This window comes from Dendrobates tinctorius, unplaced genomic scaffold, assembly GCF_039654945.1.
Source record: "Dendrobates tinctorius isolate UK_male_01 unplaced genomic scaffold, ASM3965494v1 ptg000072l, whole genome shotgun sequence".
NCBI lineage: Eukaryota > Metazoa > Chordata > Amphibia > Anura > Dendrobatidae > Dendrobates > Dendrobates tinctorius.
The window spans coordinates 1,356,461-1,370,017 of NW_027361740.1; positions in this window are offsets into that span (position 1 = coordinate 1,356,461).

A 13,557-nucleotide genomic window follows, 5' to 3' on the forward strand; every position below is an offset into this window, starting at 1 on the left:
GTCATACACCAGCCAATTTCAGCCTGTTAAATTGAGGTGTAATCTATAGTGGGCCTGAGATAATAGTTCAGCCTTCTAAAATCTCTAGGGAGATTCAAATTCTCCCCAATACTATATATACACCTTGTACTTTGTCATACACCAGCCAATTTCAGCCTGTTAAATTGAGGTATAATCTATAGTGGGCCTGAGATAATAGTTCAGCCTCCTAAAATCTCTAGGAAGATTCAAATTCTCCCCAATACTATATACACCTTGTACCTTGTTTTACAGTACCATGTAGCTGGTGGTATTTTGGGTACATTTTCCCAAAAATGAGGAAGTATGGTTGAAGAGGCGTGAACATGGACGGGGGTTGCCAGCTGGTATTGATGGTGGTGGTGGTGCATCTGCTGGTAGTGGCAAAAGCACAATAGCAGCTAAGGCAGGAGGTGTTGAGCCTGCGTCATCATCTGGCTCCACAAGGCCTTGAAGGCTCCCTTTTCTGGGAGTAGGTAAACTGCTTTTAAAGCCGGAGCTTCAGGAACAAGTTTTGGCTTACATTGCTAACACAGACTCCAGCTCTATCGCCTCCTCTTCTGAAGTTTCAAAAAATAAAAGCATTGAGTCGTCAGTCGAGGCTTCTGGTCAGGAACAATACCTTTCCTTGTGTCCTTCACCCCTACCAAAAGTCAAGGATGCAGCAGGCCACACTACAGATTACTCCATGGAGCTCTTTTCACATACCATGCCTGGGTTATCAAGTTAAATTGTGAATTCCCCAGTCCAAGATGAATCTGACATGGAGTGCACTGATGCACAGCCACTGCTAGATTTTTCGGCTGGTACATTCACTCAGAGCACTACATTGTCTTCGCAGTGTACTGAGCCAGAATCTGACCCTGATGAAACTCAGGTGCCCCTTCCTGCATACTATACCACCGTACACAGTGACACAGAGGAAGGTGCACATGAAATCGAAGAGGAGGTGATGGATGACCCAGTTGTTGACCCAGATTGGCATCCATTGGGGGAAGATGGTGCCGCTGTCAATAGCTCAGAAGAGGAGGAGGAGGATCCGCAGCAGGCATCGACATCACAACAGCTGTTAGCTGGCAGGCCCGTAGCAGTCCAAAAACGGGTTACAAAAACCAAAAGAGTTGCAGGACAGCTTGGTCAGACGGTCAAATTAGCACAGCGTGCAAGGCCTCAAAATGTCTTCCATAGTAGGAAGAGTGCAGTGTGGCACTTTTTTGAACAAAATCCTAATGATCAGGCAAAGGTTATCTGTAAGAAGTGCGCAAAGACCTTTAGCTGCGGGAAAAATCTGAGAAATTTGAATACCAGTTGCATGCTTAGGCATTTAACCACCATGCACTTGCAAGCGTGGACGGACTACCAAACCTCACGTACCACATGTGCACCTGCTCTGAATGAAGGTAGTCAGCAATGCTACATCGCTTCCCCCACTGTAAGCCCACCGGATAGCACACCACCAGCAACAAATATTGAGGTGTCGTCGCAAGGCTAAAGCAGTCAGGGAATCACAATGTTATTGCTACGAAATTCTGAAACTAGGCCATCAGCAAGACCACCAACACCATCACCAACTCTCTCTCAGTCCGCCATGTCCACCGCTAGTTCCACCATATGCAGCTCTCAAGTCCAGCTCACCCTACCAGAGACTCTGAGTAGGACAAGAAAGTACTCATCCTCTCATCCGCGTACACTGTGTTTGAACGCCCACATTGCCAAACTAATCTCGTTAGAGATGATGCCCTACCGGTTGGTTGAAAGCGAAGCTTTCCATGAGCTCATGGCCTATGCAGTACCACGCTATGACCTACCCAGTCGGCACTTCTTTTCTCAAAAAGCCATCCCAGCCCTCCACCTGCATGTGAAAGACCGCATTCTCCATGCACTCAAGCAATCAGTGAGTGGAAAGGTGCACCTCACAACAGATGCATGGTCCAGTAGGCATGGTCAGGGCCGTTACGTGTCCATCCCTGCGCACTGGGTTAATGTGGTGGATGTGGGGTCCACAGGGGACAGTGGCAGTGGGACAGTGCTGCCTAGCCCACGGTATAGGAAACAGTTGGCTGTAGGTGTTCGACCCTCCTCCTACTCCAGAAGCGAAAGCTCTTCCACAGAGCGCAGTCGCACGTGCACTCCATCTGCAGCTGCCAGTGTTGCACACGAGGTGTCCCACTATCGAACAGCTAGTGGCAAGCGTCAGCAGGCTGTGTTGAAGATGATGTGTTTGGGCGACAACAGACACACCACGGAGGTACTGGCCGACTACTTGCAGTGACAAACTGAGTCATGGCTGGGCAGTCTACATCTTGAGGCAGGCAAGGTAGTTAGTGATAACGGCCGGAATTTTGTGGCAGCCATAGCCCTTTCAAAACTCAGACACATACCTTGCCTGGCTCACACCTTGAACCTGGTGGTGCAGTGCTTCCTCAATAATTATCCGGAGTTAACAGCCCTGCTCCATAAGGTGCGAAGACTGTGCTCGCACATCCGCCGCTTGCCCGTACACTCCAGTCGTATGCAAAAGCTGTAGCGATTGCTCCACCTTCCCAAGCACCGCCTAATTATCGATGTTGCAAAAAGGTGGAACTCCACTCTGCACATGGTTGAGAGGCTGTGCGAACAGAGGCAGGCTGTAAAGCATTTGTGGGAGGATACACAGGCAGGCAGTTTGAGAGCAGACATGGAGTTGTCTGGTGTGCAGTGGTCGAAGCTGAAAGACCTCTGTAAAGTCCTTCAGTGTTTTGAGGATTGCACACGGCTGGTAAGCGCAGACGACGCCATCATAAGCATCCCACTTATGCATCTGCTCATGCAAACTTTGACGCACATTAAGGAGCAGGCATGTGCAGCCGAGGAGGAAGAGGAGGGAAGCCTTGCTAACAGTCAGCCATTGTCTGCTCAGGGAACTCTCCTGGACGAGGTGGAGGAAGAAGAGGAGGAGGAGGATGATGGGGATGATTATTTAGGGGAGGAGGATGCTTCTCAGGGGGCAAGAGAAAATGTTGGCGTGGCAAGGTCAGGTACAGGGTTTGTGCGTGACTGGAGGGATGTGGATTTGCCAGAAAGTGCTCCTCCACCCAGCACTCGCAGTGCATTATTGACACCTGAAACATTGGCCCACATGTGTTATTATGCCTTGCAGATCCTAAAAAGGGACCCCCGCATTGCCAAAATGATGAACGATGACAACTACTGGTTGGTCAGCATCCTGGATCCATGCTATAAAGGCAAATTCCAAAACATCATGCCACAGGAGAACCTAGAGTTAATATTGGCTAACAAACAAGCAACTCTGGTAAACCGTTTGTTTGAGGCATTCCCAGCACACAGCAGCGGTGATGGTTCTCACACGAGCTGTAGGGGGCACCATGGAAGAGATGTTCGTGGTGCACACATCTGAAGTGGCATTGGAGACAGGGGTTTCATGACCATGCTGTGGACTGATTTTTCAAGTACAGATCACACGACTGGTAATACTGCATCGATTGAAAAGTTACAGGAGACAGCAGTTGTCAACTATGGTTACAAACTTCTTCTCCCATATTGATGTTCTCCCTCACAGGTCATTCCCCTTTGACTCTTGGGCCTGTAAACTGGACACCTGGCCTGAATTGGCACAATATGCCTTACAGGAGCTCGCTTGCCCTGCTGCTAGTATGCTATCCGAAAGAGTCTTCAGTGCTGCTGGATCAATCCTGACAGAAAAAAGGACCCGTCTGTCGACCCAAAATGTTGATGATCTAACCTTCATTAAAATGAACCATGCATGGGTTTCAAAGGATTTTGTCCCACCTTCCCCTGCTGACACATAGGTTGCCAGAAAAATAGCTCGCTTTTGTCCTCCTCTTCCTTGGACTTCTCCAATTCCTCCATTTGCAGCTGCTGAATGTCCAACATCAACATATGCCATTTTTTAAACCTCCCTAACTGGGCTGCACCCCCAGGGCCGGGGTCACCACCTGGCGCACGCACCAGTGCGAGTGCCGTTGCCCTGGACAGGTGGGTGGGCACACTCTTGGGCGATGGCACTGGCACAGGGTCCCTCATAGTACAATCAAGTGTCTCTGACGTTGGGGGTTCACACCTGCCGTCAGACACACTGGCGGACTATGAGGGGCCCTGTGCCAGTACCGCCGCCCACGAGTGGGCCCCCCCTGCTTGCTCAGGGCCCCAGCACTTGCAATACTTACCTCTCCCTGCTCCACCACTGTGTAGTCTGGCCTGTTAAATCCTTCACTGGGACTGCCACTACAAATTTGGTGAACTGATAGATGTTGGTTAAGACGTAGCTATGCCCTGTCCTGCTGGGCTCTATCTTCAGATGATCAATGGCTTCCATTTGTTATGGACGTCGACTCACAATGAGATGCAGTGGTGGTTTATCCTCAGCTTTCACAATTTTCCTACTCACAGACGTGTGACATTCCTGCCCACATTTTTAAATGTGTCCTCTCATGCCAATCCAATAGAATCGCCTACGGCCTGTGGCTTCTGTCTTTTGCACTCCAACGTTACCTGACAGATCATGATAGGCAGTGAGGACCATGTCTAATATCTCCCTGTGATCACAATTTGATGGAGATGAGTAACGGTGATGGGATCCACGGTACTGCGATACAGCAACCCTTTCTTCACAAAGAACTGTTTTTGCTGTCTCCACAGACAAAGTAATTGAGGGTCAGCATCGCCTCTGAGAATTCTCCAGGGAGTTTTTCCCGTGATTAGTAATTCCAAAATTTCTGCAATCACTCAACTTTCCGTCTGTAATTGTATCCATCTCGTTTCCTCTTGCGGAGAGTCTGGACTGTCTTACTGAGACTGAAATATATATGAAGATTTAAAAATACCCCAACAGTGTATATTGGTGTACGCTTTGAATACATTACCCTTTTTCTACTTTTTAGATTCTTGTCTAATCCATACTGAGGCTGTGAGTGTCTTTGTCGGACTCCGGATATATACACAGAGATTTTTAATGTTTAAACTATGCTATATATACCTGTTATCCGGTGATACTGTACCCTTTCTCAACTTTCTACAATCTTGTCAAATCCATACTGGGCCTGAGACCGTCTGAGTATGCCTCCTGATTAGAGATGAGCAGTGTTCGAGTTGAACTGTTTGCCAAGTTCAAATTTGAGCTGGTTTGGGCGGTGTTCGAGCCGTTCGTCGAACTCGAACACTTTGCTTAAAATTCGGCTGTTCGAGGTTCCGTTCGAGAATGGTTCGTTCACCAAAAGCGTAACTTTATTTTCACATTAATAATGCTTTTCAATGTTAATAGACAGTTTCATGGCATAGTAGTGATGTCTGGTAGCCAGCGGTGTAGTACACGTGTCAAGGAGCTACACTGTGTGTGTTTCTAATAATTTTTTACCGCATCTTTTCCAGAAAATCCTTTTGGGCCTTGTAGCACTGTCTGCTACTCAGCAGAGGAGACCACCCGTGAACCTAGCTATGCCGCCTGTTTATGAAAGAACCAGTTTTTGACTGCATTTAGCCCAGTTAATACTTTGGACCTAGTAACTGTGTCTGCTACTCAGCAGAAGAGCCACCCGTGAACCAAGCTGTGCCGGCTGCTTATGTAAGAACCATTTTTTATCTCCATTTAGCCCAGTCAATACTTTGGGCCTAGTACCTGTATCTACTGCTCAGCAGAGGAGCCCACCCGGGAACCTAGCTATGCCGCCTGTTTATGTAAGCACTGTCTGCTACTCAGCAGAGTTGCCCACCCGTGAACCAAGCTATGCCGCCTGTTTATGTAAGAACTGTGTGCTACTCAGCAGAGGAGCCCAGCTGTTAAGCAAGCTACAGCACCTGTGGTTTGGACACTTAATTTTTGCACATTCTTTCTGGAATGCAGGATAGGCCTAATTCCGGAATTCTAGTTGACCTGCACTTACTGGGAAATCCTCGTTCGCGGTGAAGAATTGGAATCCCAGATCCCCATCACTAACAGGGTTCAGCGGGTTATCCGCACCTGTAAGCGACACACGCTGGTCCTTTCAGTGTAGCGTGCGTGCAGCCTCAGACATGTAACGGCATGACAGACCTGTTATTACTAGATTTGAGCGAAACTGGTCGAAAAATATCAAAAGTCGCCGACTTTTGGTAAAGTCGGGTTTCATGAAATGAAACCCGACCCTAGGGTGAGGTCTGCCACGAGCTCGGCGACTTTAGCGCCAAAGTCGCGTTTCAAAAGTTTGTTTTCCGCCCTTTTTCAGCCAATCAGGATCCACGGACACTGTGGGCAACATGATGACATAGGCAGGGGTCACCACCATCTTTGAGAAGGGCATGCAAGTGATTGGCTTGCTTTGGGGGGCGTCACAGGGGGTATAAAAGGGCGTGCACGCTGACCGCCATGTTACTCATGCTGATCTCAGAATAGGGAGAGCTGCTGCTGATTCTGTAGGGAGAGCGTTAGGCAGGGAAGAAGATACCAAAAACTGCTTCTGCTGCTAGCGATTTTGCCTGTACAACACACCAGTCACTGTGTGTGCAGTGCAAGTGGAGGCTATATTTTGCTAGATCAGCTGTGTTGGTTGTTAGGCTGCCTTATAAGGCTTCCTGATAGCTGCATTGCTGTTTTCCCACTGCTCTGCAAAGTGCTTTTCTAAAAGCAATCCAAATTTTTTTTCCTTGTCCTGGTAAGGTACTGAGCGTACATTTTTTCACACCATACAGCGGTGTACGCTCCTCACACAGTACCGTGTAATGGCTGGTTTCACGGCCACAGTGAAGCTATCTGTGTGTGACTCCGTAAGAATAAGTCGAGGACATGTTCCGTTCTTACAGACCTCCACCTTCTAGTTTTGTCTGTTTTTCAAACAGTTAAGTATATTTGCTGTTTGATCACATTCAAAACTATAGAGACAGCGTGTGTCAGTCCGTATACTTAAAAAACACGGAGCTTGACAATTTTACGAACACCGGACAGCAGTGTACGTGCACGCTCCTCTCTCAGTACCGTGTAACGGCTGTTATCACGGCCACAGTGAAGCTATCTGTGTGTGACTCTGTAAGAACAAGTCGAGGACATGTTCCGTTCTTACAGACCTCCACCTTCTAGTTTTGTCTGTTTTTCAAACAGTTAAGTATATTTGCTGTTTGATCACATTCAAAACGATAGAGAGACAGCGTGTGTCAGTCCATATACTTAAAAAACACGGAGCTTGACAATTTTACGTACACCAGACAGCGGTGTACGTGCGCGCTCCTCTCTCAGTACCGTGTAACAGCTGTTATCACGGCCACAGTGAAGCTATCTGTGTGTGACTCTGTAAGAATAAGTCAAGGACATGTTCCGTTCTTACAGACCTACACTCTAGGGAGATTCCTATTCTGCCCAATTCTATATACACCTTGTAGTTTGTCATACACTAGCCAATTTCTGCCTGTGACATAGCGGTGTGATATTCACTGGGCCTCACACAATCCAACAGTGTCCACAAGTGTGTTCAGAAATTCTACATCTCCCCTGTCCTATAGTGACATTTTTCACACCTGCGACATTGAGCCTGTGACATAGTGGTGTGTTATTCACTGGGCCTCACACAATCCAACAGTGTCCTCAAGTGTGTTCAGAAATTCTCCATCTCCCCTGTCCTATAGTGACATTTTTCACACCTGCGACATTGAGACTGTGACATAGCGGTGTGATATTCACTGGGCCTCACACAATCCAACAGTGTCCTCAAGTGTGTTCAGAAATTCTACATCTCCCCTGTCCTATAGTGACATTTTTCACACCTGCGACATTGAGCCTGTGACATAGCGGTGTGGTATTCACTGGGCCTCACACAATCCAACAGTGTCCACAAGTGTGTTCAGAAATTCTACATCTCCCCTGTCCTATAGTGACATTTTTCACACCTGCGACATTGAGACTGTGACATAGCGGTGTGATATTCACTGGGCCTCACACAATCCAACAGTGTCCACAAGTGTGTTCAGAAATTCTACTTCTCCCCTGTCCTATAGTGACATTTTTCACACCTGCGACATTGAGAATGTGACATAGCGGTGTGATATTCACTGGGCCTCACACAATCCAACAGTGTCCACAAGTGTGTTCAGAAATTCTACATCTCCCCAGTCCTATAGTGACATTTTTCACACCTGCGACATTGAGCCTGTGACATAGCGGTGTGATATTCACTGGGCCTCACACAATCCAACAGTATCCACAACTGTGTTCAGAAATTCTACATCTCCCCTGTCCTATAGTGACATTTTTCACACCTGCGACATTGAGCCTGTGACATAGCGGTGTGATATTCACTGGGCGTCACACAATCCAACAGTGTCCACAAGTGTGTTCAGAAATTCTACATCTCCCCTGTCCTATATACACCTTGTACCTTGTTTTACATTACTATATAGTTTGTGGGATTTTGTGTACATTTTTACCAAAAATGAGGAAGGCTGGTGGAAGAGGCCGTGGAATTGGGCGGGGGTTGCCAGCTGGTAATGATGGTGTTGGTGGTGGATCTGATGGTAGTGGCAAAAGTAAAATAGGACCGAATGCAGGAGGTGTTGAGCCTGCGTCATAGTCTGGCTACACAAGGCCTCGAAGGCTTAGTTTTCTAGGAGTTGGCAAACCGCTTTTAAAGCCAGAGCTTCAGGAAAAAGTTTTGGCTTACATTGCTGACTCATCCTCCAGCTCTATCGCCTCCTCTTCTGAAGTTGTAAAAAATAAAAGCACTGAGTCGTCATTGGAGGCTCATGCTCATGAACCACACCTTGCCTTGTGTCCTTCACCCCAACCGAGATTGAAGGATGACGCAGGCCATACAACTGATTACTCCATGGAGCTGTTTTCACATACCATGCCTGGGTTATCAAGTAAAATGGCCAAGATGAATCTGACATGGAGTGCACTGATGCACAGCCACTGATAGATGATTCTGCTGGTACATTCACTCAGAGCACTACATTGTCCTCGCAGTGTAATGAGCCAGATTCTGACCCTGATGAGACTCAGGTGCCCCTTCCCGCATACTATACCACCATACACGGTGACACAGAGGAAGGTGCACATGACATTGAAGAGGAGGTGATGGATGACCCAGTTGTTGACCCAGATTGGCATCCATTGGGGGAAGAGGGTGCTGCTTCCAATAGCTCAGATGAGGAGGAGGAGCATCCACAGCAGACATCGACATCGCAACAGCTGTTATCTGGCAGGCCCGGAGCACTCCAAAGACAGGTTCCAAAAATCAAAAGAGTTGCCTGACAGCTTGTCCAGACGGTCAAAATAGCACAGCATGCTAGGCCGCAAAATGTCTTCCAAAGTAGGAAGAGTGCAGTGTGGCACTTTTTTGAACAAAATCCTCATGATCAGGCCAAGGTTATCTGTAAGAAGTGGCAAAGACCTTTAGTCGAGGGAAAAATCTGAAAAATTTGAATACCAGTTGCATGCTTAGACATTGAACCAGCATGCACTTGCAGGCGTGGACACAACACCAAACCTCAAGTACCACATGTGCAACTGATCACAAAGAAGGTAGTCAGCAACGCTACATTGTTTCCCCCACTGTAAGCCCACCGGTTAGCACAGCAGCAAATGTTGAGGTGTCGTTGCAAGGCCAAAGCAGTCAGGGAATCCCACTGTTATATCAACAAAAGACTGAATCTAGGCCATCAGAAAGAACACCAACTCCATCACCATCATCAACCCTCTCTCAGTCCGCCCTGTCAACCGCTAGTTCCACCATATGCAGCTCTCAAGTCCAGCTCACCCTCCCAGAGACTATGAGTAGGTCAAGAAAGTACTCAGTCTCTCATCCGCGTATACTGGGTTTGAACGCCCACATTGCCAAACTAATCTCGTTAGAGATGATGCCCTATTGGTTGGTGGAAAGCACAGCTTTCCGCGAACTCATGGCCTATGCAGTACCACGCTATGACCTACCCAGTCGCCACTTCTTCTCTCGCAAAGCCATCCCAGCCCTCCACCATCATGTGAAAGACCGCATTGTCCATGCACTCAAGCAGTCAGTGAGTGGAAAGGTGCACCTCACAACAGATGAATGGTCCAGTCGGCATGGCCAGGGCTGTTACATGTCCATCACTGCGCACTGGGTTAATGTGGTGGATGCAGGGTCCACAGGGGACAGCGGTGGTGGGACAGTGCTGCCTAGCCCACGGTATAGGAAACAGTTGGCTGTAGGCGTTCGACCCTCCTCCTCCTCCAGAAGCGAAAGCTCGTCCACAGAGCGCAGTCGTACGAGCACTCCATCTGCAGCTGCCACTGTTGCACACGAGGTGTCCCCCTATAGAGCAGCTAGTGGAAAGCGTCAGCAGGCTGTGTTGCAGATGATGTGTTTGGGCGACAGACACACCGCCGAGGTCCTTGCCGAGTACTTTCAGTGACAAACTGAGTCATGGCTGGGCAGTATACATCTTGAGGCAGGCAAGGTAGTTAGCGATAACGGACGTAATTTTGTGGCAGCCATAGCCCTTTCAAAACTCAGCCACATACCTTGCTTGGCTCACACCTTGAACCTGGTGGTGCAGTGCTTCCTCAACAATTATCCGGAGTTAACAGCCCTGCTCCAGAAGGTGCGAAGACTGTGCGCGCACATCCGCCGGTCGCCTGTACACTCCATTCGTATGCAGAAGCTGCAGCGATTACTCCACCTTCCCAACCACCGCCTAATTATCGACATTGCAACAAGGTGGAACTCCACCCTGCACATGGTTGAGCGGCTGTGCGAACAGAGGCAGACCATAATGCATTTGTGGGAGGATACACGGCCAGGCGCTTTGAGAGCAGACATGGAGTTGACAGGTGTGCAGTGGTCGAAGCTGAAAGACCTCTGTAAAGTCCTTCAGTGTTTTGAGGAATGCACACGGCTGGTAAGCGCAGACGACGCCATCCTAAGCATGAGCATCCCACTTATGCGTCTGCTCATGCAAACTTTGACGCACCTTAAGGAGCAGGCGTCTGCAGCCAATTTTGATGAGGAGGAAGAGGAGGAGGGAATCCTTGATGACATTCAGCCATTGTCTGCTCAGGGACCTCTCCTGGACGAGGTGGAGGAAGAAGAGGAGGAGGAGGATGATGATGGGGATGATTACTTAGGGGAGGAGGATGCATCTTGTGGGGCAAGTGAAAATGTTGGCGTGGCAAGGTCTGGTACAGGGTTTGAGCGTGACTGGAGGGATGTGGATTTGCCAGAAAGTGCTCCTCCAACCAGCACTCGCAGTGCATCATTGACACCGGGAACATTGGCCCACATGTCAGATTATGCCTTGCAGATCCTAAAAAGGGACCCCCGCATTGCCAAAATGATGAACGATGACGACTACTGGTTGGCCAGCATCCTGGATCCACGCTATAAAGGCAAATTACAAAACATCGTGCCACAGGAGAACCTTGACCTAATATTGGCTAATAAACAAGCAACCCTGGTAAACCGGTTGGTTGAGGCATTCCCAGCACACAGCCGTGGTGATGGTTCTCACATGAGCCGTACGGGCCGGGGGCAGCTTGGCAGAGGTGTTCGTGGTGCACACAGCAGAAGTGGCATTAGAGACAGGGGTTTCATGACAATGTTGTGGACTGATTTTTCAAGTACCGCTCACACAACTGGTAATACTGCATCGATTGAAAGTGACAGGAGACAGCAGTTGTCAACTATGGTTACAAACTACTTTTCCTCCCATATCGATGTTCTCCCGCACAGGTCATTCCCCTTTGACTATTGGGCCGCTAAACTGGACACCTGGCCTGAATTGGCACAATATGCCTTACAGGAGCTCGCTTGCCCAGCTGCAAGTGTGCTATCGGAAAGAGTCTTCAGTGCAGTGGATCAATCCTGACAGAAAAAAGGACCCGTCTGTCAACCCAAAATGTGGATGAGATAACCTTCATTAAAATGAACCATGCATGGGTTTCCAAGGATTTTGTCCCACCTTCCCTTGATGACACATAGGTTACCAGAAAAATCAGAAAAATGGCTTGCTTTGGTCCTCCTCCTATTCCGCGAACTTGACCTATTCGCCTTTTGCAGCAGCTGAATGTCCCACTTCAACATATGCCACTTTGTAAACCGCCCTAACTGGCCTGCCCCCCCCCATGGCCGGGGTCACCACCTAGCGCACGAAACCGTGCGAGTGCCGTTGCCCTGGACAGGTGGGTAGGCCGACTCTTGGGCGCGGGCACTGGCACAGGGTCCCTCATAGTGAAATCAAGTGTCTCTGACGGTGGTGGTGCACACCCGCCGTCAGACACACCGCAGTACTATGAGGGGCCCAGTGCCAGTACCGACGCCCACGAGTGTGCCCCCCTTGCTTGGACAGGGCCCCAGCATTTGCAGTGTTTACCTCTCCCTGCTCCTCCGCTGTGTAGTCTGGGCTGTCAAATCCTTCACTGGGAGTGCCACTACAAATTGATTGAACTGAAAGATGATGGTTAAGATGTAGCTATGCCCTGTCCTGCTGGCCGGGCTCTAGCTCCAGATGATCAATGGCTTCCATTTCTTATGGACGTCGACTCACAATTACATGCAGTGGTGGTTTATCATCAGCTTTCACAGTTTTCCTACTCACAAACGTGTGACATTCCGGCGCACATTTTAAAATGTGCCCTCTCATGCCAATCAAATAGAATCGCCTATGGCCTGTGGCTTCTGTCTTTTGCACTCCAAAGTTACGTGACAGATCATGATAGCCAGTGAGCATCATGTTTACATCGCTCCCTGTGATAAAAATTGGATTGAGATGAGTAACAGTGATGGAATCAACGGAAGTGCGATACAGCAAGACTTTATTCACAAAAAAATGTTTTCACTGTCTCAACACACAAATTAATTGAGGGTCAGCATCGCCTATGAGAATTGTGACGGAAGTTTTTCCCGTGAATAGTAATTCCTAGATTTCTGCAATCACTAGCCTTTATGTCAGTAATTGTATGCATCTCATTTCCTATTGCGGAGAGGCTGGACTGTATTACTGAGACAGAAATATATATGAAGATTTAAAAATAACACCAAAAGTATATAGTTGTGTACGCCTCAAATGCATTTCCTTTTTTCCACTTTTTAGATTGCTGTGTAATCCATACTGAGAACACGGAGATTTTACATGTTTAAACTATGCTATATATACCTGCTATCCAGTGATAAAGTACCCTTTCTCAACTTTGTACAATCTGGTCAAATCCATACTGGGCCTGAGAACATCTGAGTCTGCCTCCTGATCTATAGACATATATTTTTAATGTGTAAACTAGGCTACATACGTGTTATCCGGTGAAACTGTACCCTTTATCAACTTTCTACAATGTTGTTGAATCCATACTGGGCCTGAGAACGGCTGCCGAGCTGTTAAGCAAGCTACAGCACCTGTGGTTTGGACACGTAATTTTTTCAGGAATGACGGTAAGGCCTAACTCCGGAATTGCGGTTGACCTGAACTTACTGGGAAATCATCGTTCGTTCGCGGGGAATAATCTGAATCCCAGATCCCCATCACTAACGGAGTTCAGCAGGTTATCTGCACCTGTAAGGGACAAAAGCTGGACCTTTCAGTGTA